This window comes from Ictidomys tridecemlineatus, chromosome 7 (genome assembly GCF_052094955.1).
Source record: "Ictidomys tridecemlineatus isolate mIctTri1 chromosome 7, mIctTri1.hap1, whole genome shotgun sequence".
NCBI classification, from domain to species: Eukaryota; Metazoa; Chordata; class Mammalia; order Rodentia; family Sciuridae; genus Ictidomys; species Ictidomys tridecemlineatus.
This window is the reverse complement of record NC_135483.1, coordinates 169,989,557-170,003,130: the sequence shown is the minus strand read 5'-3', so window position 1 is coordinate 170,003,130 and position 13,574 is coordinate 169,989,557. Positions and strand designations below refer to the sequence as shown.

Sequence of the window (13,574 nt, the reverse complement as noted above, 5' to 3'; positions counted from 1 at the left end):
CTGGAAGTACAGATTTATAAACCGTCCACCAGACACAGAACTTAAACCTGTAATGGACAAAAATCATTACTGACTTAAAAAAAAATACGACTTTCACTAACATGGAAAAAAATTAAGATAGAAAAGAGAAAACAATAATCACCGGAAAACCTGTGGTTGTAAAGATTTCTTCCCATCAGAAGATGCAGAAACATTTTCCCCCCTGGAGCAAATGCACGTTTCTCATGAACCCTCAATTTCTTCCCTGCTTTCTCCCCCAGGCGCTGGTGTCGACGGCCGGTGTGGACTTTTTTCCAGAGGTGAGAAGTAGAAATGTGTACTTTATCGGGGAGCGAGTGCACTTTTCCCCCTGGCCCCCCTTTGCTCTGCCTCCAAGATGGTAGGAAAGTTGTCGTTTCGGAGGGCAGAGGAGCCACTCTGGTGTTATGTCCTCGCAGTGCCTGTAGTGGTGCTGTAGGAGGCTGCTGCCTCTTCTTGTGCAGCCCCGGCAGCCCTGCCTTCTTGGCTGGAGAGTATATTCAGGGATTTCCCCTTAATAATCACCGACCCTGGGAGCACTTTTTACTTTCCAAAATAAAAATATGATCCTCACCCCTCTTGCTTGACAGGGAAAGGCTCTCACTGAAGCCCAGGGGGGAGCAGTAGCAGCGGCAGCCGAGCTTCCTAGTCCATTGCCAGCGCCTCTCACTCTGATCTGTCAGCCCAGCCGAGGGAAAAGGGGGGAAGGAGGAAAAAAAAAAAAAAAAAAAAAAAAAAAGCAGCTGAAAGGTAAGCAGAGGCGGCCCCAGGCCCGGCCCACATCCCCGGGCTCCCGTAGGGCGGCGGGCTGGGCCGCGCAGGCAGGGCGGGCGGCGAGCGCGCTTACGTGAGGCCGGGGATTTGCCGGCCCACGCCAGGCCCGGGGCGGAGAATGAAAGGGTGAGTGGGGCCGGCGCTGGGGTGGCGGGGGCCGGGGGCCTACGGGCCTCAGGGGCGCCCGCCGGCGGCGACCGAAGGCTGGCGGACGGGCGGGCGGGGGTCTGGCCGGGGCGGGAGCCGGCCGGGTGGCGAGGCCTGTGAGGGCCGGGGTGGGGGTGTGCGGCGGGAGGGGGGGGAGCCGGGTAGGCCTCGGGCCGGCGGGCCCCGCGGCAGCCGCGCCCTGCCCCCGCACCCCGGGCCTGCACGCGCCCCCTCGGGTCCCCCGGGGCCTCCAGGCGGGACGGCGGCGCTGCGGGGCGAAATCCGGCGCCGGTCCCGAGGCTCGCCCGCGGGGCGGCAGGCCCGGACTGACGGGACAGGGGCGTCAGGGGCGTCAAGGCCTAGGAGTGGAGAATGGGCGCCGGCCCCCCTTCCCCCTGGGTGTCTCACAGACGCCCCCCGGATTCCGGTAACAGTTGAATTTATTTATCCCCCTCCTTCGCGCTCCGGGCGGCAGGCCGGGGCGGGGCGGGCGGCCTGGCGGGCGTGGGGTGGGGTGGAGGGGCGGTGAGAAGTCAGGTGCAGCCGCGGCCCGGAAAGTTTCCTTTTAGGCCCGAATTGGGGTCTGCCCTCTCTTCGGGGAGCCCTGGACCTACCGCCCGGGACCCCCGGGGGCGTGGGGAGAGCACTCGGCTATTTTGAAACTCTTTGCCAGTTCCTGTCCATTGAAGGTACTCCGCCCCTGCACCCCTGGCCCGCGCCCCACCCCACTCCCAGCGAGCCCCGTCGGGCTGCAAACTCCAGCCTGTTCCCCAAGAGCCCTTAGGCTGGGGGAAAGGCCTTCTCTTCCGGTTTGGAAAAGTTTTCAAGGGATTTTTCTTAGCGTTATTAGTTAGTGACCGTGTTTTTTTAGGGGTGGGAAGGGAGGGAGATTCAGGTGGTGTTTCTTCTGGACAGTCTCTGCCCATCTCCGTATTTAGCCCTTACCCCCCGAACTGGGTTTATTATCAGGTTTACCACCCTTTTCCTTCGTCCCGGACTCCTTTGGGTCCAAAATCCCCTTTTCTGGTCAGCTGCGGCAGAGGGAAATGTGGGGAGCAGCGAGACAGGCAGCGTGAGGGGCAGGACCAGGCAGGATTTCTGGAGCAGCCCCCAGATGCAGGAGCAGCCCTCCTATTTGGTCACTGTCGGGTAAACCAACCCCGGAATAGAACTAAGGGTCCCTGGTTCTCAGGACTCTTGGAAGCTTTCAAGACTGCGGGGAGGAGGGGGAGGTGGGCAGGGCAGCTCCTGAAACAAGGTCTTCCTACAGTTTAAGATCCGTAGTTTATTGATTCTGATAACTGATTGATTTATGCACTATTCTTACATGGCACTCTGGAATCAGAGAAATGCAAGTTTTAAGGAAAACTTGTTACTGCCACATCTTAGAAGGGTCTGTGGAAGAGCCCTCTGGAGTTTTTATTGTTGTTATTTTTTGTTTTTGTTTTTTGTTTAAACGGATTCAATTTAGTCGTCGTGAGTTTCTGAGAGGTTTTTATTTTTTGTTTTTTGAATGTAGTAAACTGAAGTTTCCAATTCTAGATTTCCCACTTTTCAGGGATAGGAAGTTTCCTGTGGCTACTCTTAACCTCCTTCTGGTTGTTCTTTAGAGTTGATGTTGAAATGTTAATGGTTCCTGACACCCTCCTCCCCAGCCCCCAATGTGGGCACGTTTGGAAACGTTATTTTTCCTTTCTGTTTGTCCCCCCCTCCCCCCACCTTTTTTTTTTTTTTTTTTTGTGAGCTTGGGGCAGTGTGTTTTTTGTGTGTGTCTTGCTTGGCAGCAGGTTGGAGATTGCTAGCAGAGGTATTCCACGTTCTGACCACTCAAGCCCTACCAACAGTAAAAAGTAATTTGGAGAGCAATGGATATAACCCATGACTTGCTCAGAGCTGACTTCTGTCAGGCACCTGAGACTCCTTGTGATTCTTACAAGTCTGTCTTTTCCTTTTGTCTGCCTGAAGTAAAACTCATTCTCCACAATGATAGATAACCAACCATTTAGCATTGTGCTTAAGAAAGTCTTGATACTGAAGACTGTATAGGTTTCATACCAAAATGTAAATTAGATTTAATGGTTGTTTTAACTCTGTTGATCAGTTGAAATTTCTTATTAACTTGGACATTTTCATATAAATGTGTTCCAAAAATCATTACGTTTATTATAGTTTGACTTTACTTTTAAAGCATACTGGTGGGGGGAAAAATCCTTCTGTGAAGGAACATTTTTAAAGTTTGAAAGAAATTCTCTTGTTGCCTCACAATTTGATGTTTTTTCATATTCCTAAGCTTTCAAAAACTGTTTGTACAAATACCAAAACTTTGGTACTTTTTCCCACTTGTCCCAAATGCATATTAATTCCCTAATCTAATCACCTCATGGGCTACTTTATTCCTGTAGGAATGGTAGGTTTGACATTTTTAAAAGTTACATTTTATTTGAAATTAATACAGACTTTCAGGGCAAATATTGGATTAGCTTTAAATTGCAAAGGGAATATACCTTTTCACTGGTAAATGTTTTGTTTTAAAAATTGGTGTTTAATTTATATGTATGAAGTAATCAAATTTTCTTTCCTCAGATTTTATAAACCCATTGTCTATTCCATCCCAGATGTTTTTTTCCCCAGCTAATTATGTTTGCTGCTATTTTTAGAAGAATGAAGATTTTAGTTTAGATGGATTTTAAAAGTTCTGAGTACTCAAAACTTAAAATGTCATTTCAGAAAATTGCTGATCCATTCATTTTTACCTGAGATGATCTCCCAGGGCCAGCAGCTCTCACTACCCAGGTTTGGACCAGTGGTTATAGATAACAAAAGGCTATTTATATCTGAATACAGCTAAAGAGCAATATTCCCAGACATGAACCCCCCCAACCCCCATACCTGGTAACTTGTAAAAAGGTAGGATAATAGAGGAGGCTGTCTTGGAAACTAGAATTATCTCCAGAACAGATACTCCTGTGTAAATACAATGGAGTCACATTGAAGTCCACTTAACTTATGCTAATACAGTTGTGTTTGGCAAATAGTCTCCTTCCCACTATATAAGGTGTGAGTTTGTCACAGAGGCCCTGACTATAAAAGTTGATTTTAGACAATGCTCTGGATCTTTTGAGAATCTTGGTTTAAAAAAAAAAAAAAAAAGTTAAAATTTTAGGTTTTTTTTCCCTTTCCTTGCACTTAAGGTGATAAGACTACTTTTTTTTTGGGGGGGGGAGGTGCTGGGGATCAAACCCAGGGCCTTGTGCATACAAGGCAAGCACTCTACCAACTGAGCTAATATGCCCAGCCTGACTACTTGGTTTTTATTCCTTCAAAAAATATGATCTGTTGTTGTTTTGGTACCAGGGACTGAACCCAGGAGTGCACTACCACTCAGCCATATCCCTAGCCCATTTTATTTTTGAGATGGGGCCTCACTAAGTTGCTGAGGTTGGCTTTGAACTTTTGATCCTCTTGTCACTGGGATTACAGGTGTGTGCCACCGCGCCCAGCTTGTGATTTGTTTTTAAGATTGGTTTTGGGGGAAATTTTATTGTATCATGGCATCTTGTAGTCTGACATGTTTGAACTGGGCTTTTGGGTTCTGATCCCAGGTCTTTCACTTGGCAGGTTACATAGTCTTTGGTTTCTTTATCTGAAAATGGAAATAAATTTATTTGACTTAAGCAGTAAGTGAAATAGCCATGTGCTTGGCCCCAGAGTAGTTACTGATGGAAGATTGATCTCCCTAGCCCACTTTACCTTTCTGGTAGCACCATCTAAATACTATTTATTTTATTTGTTTACTTATTTTCTGTAATTAAAAATAATACATTCTTATTCTGTGTTTGGAGAATTACTATTCATCCCACTCAGGGGATAACCATTGTTGTTGTTATTTTTGAGTACTGGGATCACACTCAGGGACGTGTGTGGGCAAGTGCTCTTACCACTGAGCTACATCCGCAGCCCATCTACTGTTAACATTTTAAGTGTGTTTTCTTTGAGTATATGCATGTATATACATCCACGTAAGCATAGGCTGTTAAACGTAACAGTAATTGTGAGGTTTTGTGTTGGTTAGAAGATTGGACTCTAGAGTCACATTGGTCTTGAATCCTAGCTGTGTGAAATTGGGTAATTAAAATTACTATCTCAGTTTCTTCATCCATGAAAGGGGGCAATATAGTGTTTACTTCATAGGGTTGCTGTAAAAAATGAGGATTTACACATCAGTCCTTTAAAGTAGTTCCTAGTGGATAAACTTCATGTAATATTTTCCTCTAAAGATTTTTTATATTCTTGTGTGAATTAGAGTTTTGACTCAATATATGTTAATAATACTAATAAGTATTTGACTACAGAAAGAATATTATAGTTAATTTCTTGGGCCAAGTACATATTCTTGTGCCAGTAAAAAATTGTGCAGTATACACATGGACAGTTCCAGCAGCTTGCAGTCAGCCTAGCCTCTGCTACCCAATTCTTTCTAGTTGGCAAATGTAAAGGAGTGATAAATGTACCCACTGGCAAAGGAGGAGGTAGGTTTGTTTGATTCTTGGCCTCCTGGAAGATTTGAAGTGACCTGCATGGCCTTGAAGGCCTGAGTACTGTTTGGGGCCTTGGTGGGCTCACTTTAAAGAGTGTTGCCTGAAGAGATGACAGGAACTGGTGAAGTCACTGCTGGTTCATTCATCTACCAGATTAGCTTCCTTGTGGTAGCTCTGCCCTTGAGGAGTTTTTAGTCTACTCTGGAAGAAAACTAAGCCAGTATTGAGGAAACCTATTTTTCTCCTCTGGCCTGGGGGCAGGCCTTAAAGTGAGGGCTTTGCAGAGATTTCTTTTCCAAGGGAATGGGAGGAGTTAGGTATTCAAGGAGGTAGGACCTGCTGGTATGAATAAATGCCTAGGGACAAAGGAGCATTCTGTGTTGCAAATTGTGGTTCTGTGTGGCCCTGGAGTAGGGGGAGTGGGGGAGTAAACGGTGAGAGGAGGGGTCAGCCTGGCCAGGACTTCAGGAGTTTGTATGTTACACAAAGAAGTTCAGATTTCTTATAAATTTATAAAGCTAACCCCAAAGGCCTTTGACCAAAGAAGTGATTTACAATCTGGAGGACTCAGGTTGTATAAAGAGTGGCATAGAGGAGAGCATGATTGGAATTAGAACAGTGAGGCAGCTACTGAGAAAAGAGTGAAGCTGGCCAGAATTAAGGTGGCAGAGAGATGGAGAGGAGGTAGCAGAGGCAGGTGCAGAAGGTAAGTGGGTTCCAGAGGTTGGCCACATGTGAACGTGGGCATCATCTTCATAGATGCTGAAAAGGTAAAAGCAGATCAGAAATAGATTGATGTGGTCACTGGTTCTTAAGGAAAGGAAAATGCACTTGGACAGTTTTGTACATTTGGTTGGAAATCTGGGTAGTAACCTCTAGTCTTGGTAGATATGGAGTCAAATGATAATAAAAGCCTATAGGGATGTTTTCTTTGATTTAGACTTTTTATGTTTATGTGTGACTTAATTACTGCAATTTCATTGATGAGGAAGTGGATTTATAAAATTGCTGGGTAACTGTTATCCCTCTTGTATGCATACAAGTTTCAGTGAGCTGCTGACATGAAAATATTGGAAGATTTTATGGAAAAGTTTTAAGTTTTTAATCTTGAAAATTTGGAAGATCTGAAAACATTAGGTCTAATTTTTTTTTTTTTTTTAATTGCAACAACTTGTTGGAACTGGCTTGAGTCAGTGCCTTTGGATGAGCAAACTTCTGTGAAGGCTGTTCCTGGCCCACTCCTGTGGCCCCTGTAGGCATTTCTTCTTGCACCCCTTTAAGATGAGATCAGAAGAACCTTGGGGAACATTGGCCTATAAGTGTGGGGCCCAGAGAAAGGAAGCCACTGACTGAGCAGTCAGGAAGGAGAGATTTTTCAAGAAAGAGAAAGTGGCCAACAGTGTCATGCTGTAGAGAGGTCACATAAGCCAGAGATGGAAAAGTGTATGTGGAATTTAGTAACAAAGAGGCCATTCGGTTCAGATTCTTAGAACAAAAGAACTTTGAAGAGTATAGCTACAACTTAGTTTTTCTTCTTTCTTGTCCCTCTTGTGGGGTTTCTGCAACAATAGTGACTATGACAATAGTAGAACTCAGAAAACATTTGTTGTAAAGGATTATTGACGAGAGCTAATACATGTTTAACCAAATCAAACCCTGCTCATTCTGCTAGTATTTCCCATCACAAAATTATTAGTATGTAAAGACTCTATAGAGGGGCTGTGGTTGTGATTCAGAGGAAGAGCACTCGCCTAGTATGTGTGAGGCACTGGGTTCAATCCTCAGCACCACATAAAAATAAAATGAAGATATTGTGTCTACCTAAAACTAAAGTAAATAAATAAATATTAAAAAGACTCTATAGAGAATATTTTTAATTTTTTGCAGTAGTGAGAATTGAACCAGGACCTGTCCATGCTAGGCAATCTTTCTGTCACTGAGCTACATTCTTAGCCCTTATTATTTTTATTTTTTAATTTTGAGACATAGAAAATATTTTTATATTAGATTTCTAATATGGAATATAGGAAAGAACTCTTGGTGGATTCTGTAAGTCTAGCCCAAATACGGTGGGAGGGCCTGAATTAGTGGAGAATTATACACTACTATTCAGAAAACCACTAGCAGCTGGAGAGGGCATTTTAGTCCTGCAGATTCTAGATTAAAATGATAATACTAATAAGTTTCTACTTACTGCTTCTAATAGTAGTTAACACTAAGTGATTACTATGTACTGGGTACCATGCTAAGCACAGTTTGTGAAGTACCTAATTTAATTCTGAGCAACTGAATGAGGTATATACAATTATAATCTTCCTTTTCAGATGAGAGAATTTACCAGATTTGAGCCCCATCACTGATTCCTACCAGAGCCAATGAGTGATCTCTACTGCTGCATAAACTATCCTTACCTTTCTAATAAATCAGGTAAAGGCTATTGAAATTATTTTAATTTTAAATTCATAATGCAAGCTTATATGTACAATGCAAGAACAGTCTTTGGCACATAGACATCTGGCAAACATTTATTTTTAAGTAATTCTAATTTAAACTTTAATTATACTGATTATTGCTTTAAGTTTTGGGCAGTAGGCAGTTTTCTCACTGATTTCTTTTTTCCTCTTTTAGTCACATGAGCTGGTAGGTTTTCATCATTCCTCAGTCAAATTTTACTCCTTTTCACATTGACATGAGAATGTTCGTTTTTTTTTGTTTGTTTGTTTGTTTTTTTTTTTAAATATAGTTGTCTGTTTAGCTACAGTTACATTTTGTGTTCTGTCAAGTTGAATTGAAACTCAATTTAAAAAGTCTTAACATGAAGGAAAAACCTTAAGACTTTTAAGTATGAGACTCTAAATGTGATTTTAACAATAGCTACTCCTTTGGGGATAAGTAAATAGCCTTTCCATCTTCATTAAATATTTTGGGAAGTTAACATCTCAGGATTTTGATTCATGTTAGTTTGAAAAAAATCGTAAGATATGTTTTTAGGTTAATGCTCCTTAAAAGGTGGTAGAATATAAAATTATAGGTGGCAACTAGAGATAAATGCTGTGGCAGTGAAATGAACATGCTTCTGAAACAGGAGACTCAAAAGAACAATAATGACACACAGGGAGTCCGCATGGCGGTGACCCAGCAGTAGTCCCAAAGAGAATAATGTTCACGTTTTGTCAAATTGTTTTGTGGTTGTTATTGGAAGACTGAAAAAGCCATTGGCTGCTTGTGCTGAAAGCTTATCTTCCTCTCTCCCTGCTAATATCTTTTTCTCTGTATCTGCAAGAAGAAAGAAACTATGAAAATGAACTGTTTTATTTTACAATTAAACTCAATATATAGTATCAAGAAGGATTTTTTGGAGAAAGATTCTTCATCTTAACATATTTACTGTTTCTGAATTCTAGTGTACGTGGATGTATTTGCTGTGGAATATTCTTTCTGAGACCTGAATCTCATCTATTTTCAGTAATAGTCATTTCTGCATTTTGGTAATAGATGAATGTATATGTTGCTGTTGCTTTAAAGTTCTTACTTACCTGCATTTTCTTTTTAAGGGAACATAGGTCTTTTAAATTCTAAGCTAGTTGTCTCCACAGCTGAAGGTGATAGCTGCTAAAGCTGTTAATAAATTTTGTCTGGTTAAGATTTTCTTCCTATTTTAAGTGATTATCATCATGTGTTAAAAGTTAAAGCTGTTTTATCCCTCTTTTTATTTTTTGTTTTTTGCAGTGTTGGAGATCCAACCAGTCTCCCACAGCTAGGCAAGCACTCTACCACTGAGCCCAGAAAATGTGATAGTATTTAAATCTTAGGACCTATACATGTTTGATTATGTGGACCTTATTTATTTTTTGTTTCCTTTGTTTATTATAGTGAGTATCAAGGAGTGAGGTGATTGTGAACTCCAGCTGTGCAGGCTGGACAGTTGACTATTCAAAAGGAAGATACAAAGAATGCTATAAAATGGCCATTTTATCGGACATCAAAAGAAATGAGGAAAAATTAATCACAGCTACATGTAAAAATTAAGGAGAAATTGTTTATAAGATGTTGAAATTAAATATATATATTTTTAAGTTTTTTTTTTTTTTTATTTGGTACTGAGGATTGAACTCAGAGGCACTCAACCCCTGAGCCACATCCCCAGCCCTATTTTGTATTTTATTTAGAGATAGGGTCTCACTGAGTTGCTTAGCGCCTTGCTTTTGCTGAGGCTGGCTTTAAATTCTCCTGTCTCATCCTCCCAGAGCCACTGGGATTACAAGTATGCGCTGCGGTGTCCAGCTTTAAATATGTTTATGAGTGGCATAGAAGTATAGGTAAACTAGGCACAGTGACACTTGCCTGTAATTCCAGTGACTCTGGAGGCTGAGGCAGGAGGATCCCAACTTTTAAGGCCAATCTGGGCAACTTAGCAAGACCCTGTCTCAAAATAAAAAGGGCTGGGGATATAGCTCAGTTGCACAGCATTCTGAGTTTAATTTCCAGTACCAAGAAAAAAAAGGAAGGTTGGGGTGATTAGTGAAAACTTTCACATTTTGTGGGTAAATACTAAAAGAGGGCAGTTGAATGGACTAATGAATTCTTAGAGTTGGAAAGGAGTTGAATAGGTAGACTTTTAATGAGTTTTTACATTTTCAACATTACTTTTTGAATAAATATTGAGTAGCAAATTATATGACATCTATTTGATGAAACATGTTACTTCATACACATTCTGCAATATTAAAAACATTTTATAACTTTTAGTGTATACTGACTTTGTCATGATATCTGACTGGCTCCTAGAAATAATTCTGTAGACAAAAGTACCAATTTAGTAGAGGTTTTTTGATTTTTGTTTTTGGTTCTGGGCATTGAACCCAGGTGTGCTTCATCACAGAGCCACATCCCCAGCCCTTTGTATTATTTATTCACTTATTTTTTACTTTTTTAAAAAAATGTATGAGTTCTAATCAGTTATACATGACAGTAGAAAGGCTTTTCCATTCGTTTTATTTTGAGATAGGATCTTGCTAAGTTGCTAAGGCTACCTCCCAACTTGTGATCCTCCTGCCTCAGCCTCCTGAGTCACTGGAACTACAGGCAGGCACCATTGCTTCTGGCTCAATTTACTGGTTTTTAAGAATTATTTAATGATAAGTGGGTGAATGTTGTGAACTTTGAATACATAATCTGGAATTAAGAATTACTTTTACAAAATCTCTTCATTCAGCATGTACTTATTGAACATCTACTAACTTCTGGGTACCAGGGTAGACCGAGGAATATAATGATGCACAGAAAACTGTTGGTTTTTTTAGGAGTTTATTTTCTAGGACAGAAGTCAACAGGCAAAGTAGGACTTGATGAATGTAGAAACGGGGAAATAGACCTCAGAAGAACATGTAACTAACTCATGTTTCTGGTTGAGCTTTGTGGGGTCTGTCTTCTTAAGGATTATACCAGGGTTGACCATAGGAGGGAGCACTAAGTAGAAGATAAAGAGGGAAGAGGACCATTTATATGGGCAGATGGAACATTCTGTTTATAAGCTTGGTGAGAGTAGAGGAACCTGAGGTGTCTAGAGCTCTGAATAAAGGTTCCCCAATTATCTGCTCCCTTTCTTTCTTTTTTTTTCTTGTAAAAAATGTGTTCTTTTTAGGTATACATGACAGTAGAATGTATTTTGATGTATTATTCATATATGAAGTATACCTTCTTGTGGTTTTACACGATGTGGAGTTTCATTGGTTGTGTAGTCCTATATGAACATAGAAGTTATGTTCGATTCATTCTATTCTATTTTCTTTTCCTATCCTCCCTCCCTTCCCTTTCGGCCTTTAGTCTTTTGGGATTGTCTTATTTCATGTAGCATGATAGTCTCCACTTCCATCCATTTACTGGCAAATGGCATAATTTCATTCTTTTTTATGGCTGAGTAATATTCTGTTGTGTATACATACCACATTTTCTTTATCTGTTGTTGAAGGGCACTAACTATTGGAATTGAGCTGCTATAAACATTGATATGGCCATATATATATATTTTATTTTATTTTATTTTATTTATTTATTTTTTTGCTGGCTTTAAGTCTTCGGGTATGTGCCGAGGAGTGTAGCAACTGGGTCAAGTTTTCCAAGGACTTTCTTTCACTCCCTTTCTTTTTAATGTCTCATTTTATAGATTATGATTTTCTAAGGACAAAAAGTATGTCTTGCATTATGGCATTCACAACTATTGAGAAAATGAAAAACTTTTCCTAAGTGTTTAATAAGTAAATACTTTTCGCCTTTAAAGGGAAAATGACACGAATTTAGCAAGTTCTTTAATTTAAAAAAGAATTCAGAATTATGAGAAAGTTTGTAAGGTTTATGATTTTGATTTTATTATGTTATGTTTTACAATGTAGATACATCTGGTTAATGATGGTACAGTACTTACATCTCTTTTTCCTCTCTAAACCAACCACAAAATAATAGAAATAGAATTAGAGAAAAGAAACTCAAATCTGGAATAACTACCATAAGCTCATAATCAGAATATGTGAAAATTAGATGTCCTTAGGTACAGAGAAAATTAAGACAAGATACTAAGAAAGAATGATTTCCTCTTTAGAATCAGATTGGTGAGGGGAGCAGCTTTCTCCCAAGTAGGTGACACACCCTGAGGGCAATAACTTCTTCCTTGGAATGACAAAGTAGGGCATGTATTGGGCTCCCCAAGTGGCCCAGGAGGTGGGGCAGAATTATAAACTGCAGTCCTACCATTTTTGCAAGTTCAAAATGGATGGAGCATAAAGGCACAAACCCAGAATGCCAGGGTTTCGAGAGGCTAAGGCAGGAGAACTGCAAGTTCCAAGCCAGCACAGGCAATTTAGCAAGACCTTCTCTCAAAAAAAGGGGTGGGGATATAGCTCAGAGGTAGTGTCCCTGGGTTCAATCCCTAGTAATGCTCCTCCCTGTTCCCCCAAAAAAATTGAGGCAGAAATTGTTAGCAAGGAAACTCAACAGCTGCTCATGTTTATCAACTAAAAAGGAATCAAGACTAAAGAATCATCCCTTCCAAATCTATGGCAAGTGGGTACTTATGGGCTTGGGAAAGTAGTCCAGCAAGGAGTTAGAACCTCCAGAGAACAGTGATAAAAATTTTCAAAAAACCAGGGGCTGGGGACGCAACTCAGTGGTAAGAACCTGCTTGGCATGCTTGACTTGCTTGGCCTTCAGTTCCATCCCCAGGACTGGGGGGGAAATTTTTTCAAAAACAGCAGAGTAGGTGAAAATTGTGATCAAGTAGTTCCAGTGGGAGGAGATGGGGTGGAGTAGTGGTGAGGTATGGCTCCTCTGAAATTAGAATTTAAAGATGAGATTTTAAAGTTCAAGAAAAATAATAACAACTGAAAGAGATAAGAGTGAGCAGATGAAACCAGTGTACAGAATAAAGAGAAAAGCATGGTCATTTATACAAATGAATGTTAACTTTGAAAGCAATAGATAATGGAGGCAAGCTTGAGAAATTTAAGAAATCAAAAAAGAAAAAATTAAAGACTTTAGAGACAATGATAGATAAGGAATATAGTACATCTAGCATACCAATAATTGATACCATGTCAACACAATAAATGAAGGAGGCTGGGCATACACTCCTATAAACGTGGCTATTCAAAAGGTTGAGGCAGAATTGTTGAGTTCATCACCAGGCTGGGTAATTTAGTGAGATGCTGTCTTTAAAATAAAAAGTGAAAAGGGATGTGGAAGTAGCTCAGTGTTATAAGTGTTTTGCTAAGCCACATCCCTAGCCCTTTTTATTTTGAGACAGGATCTCACTAAGTGCCCATGGTCTCACTAAATTGCTGAGGTTGGCCTTGAACTTGTGATCCACCTGCCTCAGCCTCCTGAGCTGCTAGGATTACACATGTGCACCACAGTACCTTGTTCAATTAAAATATTTTTAACAATAATTTTCAGCAATAATGCTGATACATACAGTTATCTTTCTGAAATCAAGAAATGACTTCTAATGGAGAAACTATAAATCTTCCAAGAAAACAGCTATATGGTGGAATATGTAATGAATTAAAATTTACAAACAGTACAAAGAAATATAATGAATTGAGA

The 13,574-nt window shown here is 40.7% G+C and overlaps 1 protein-coding gene across 13 annotated transcripts in view; it reads left to right on the top strand.

Annotated features, from left to right (window-relative positions):
• The first annotated feature begins 496 nt into the window (after nucleotides 1-496).
• Ino80d (INO80 complex subunit D) overlaps nucleotides 497-13,574 on the top strand; it is a 70,537-nt gene continuing 57,459 nt past the window's right edge. For 4 of the 13 annotated variants that reach the window (XM_021733119.3, XM_078017895.1, XM_040294782.2 and 1 more), the window contains exons 1-2: nucleotides 1,461-1,628; nucleotides 7,802-7,904. The gene's annotated coding sequence lies outside the window, so the exon portion shown is untranslated. Of the gene's footprint in view, nucleotides 919-1,228; nucleotides 1,367-1,460; nucleotides 1,629-3,666; nucleotides 3,733-7,801; nucleotides 7,905-11,643; nucleotides 11,735-13,574 lie in introns of those variants that run through there. The other 9 variants (XM_040294783.2, XM_078017892.1, XM_021733118.3 and 6 more) reach the window with 7 other exon arrangements.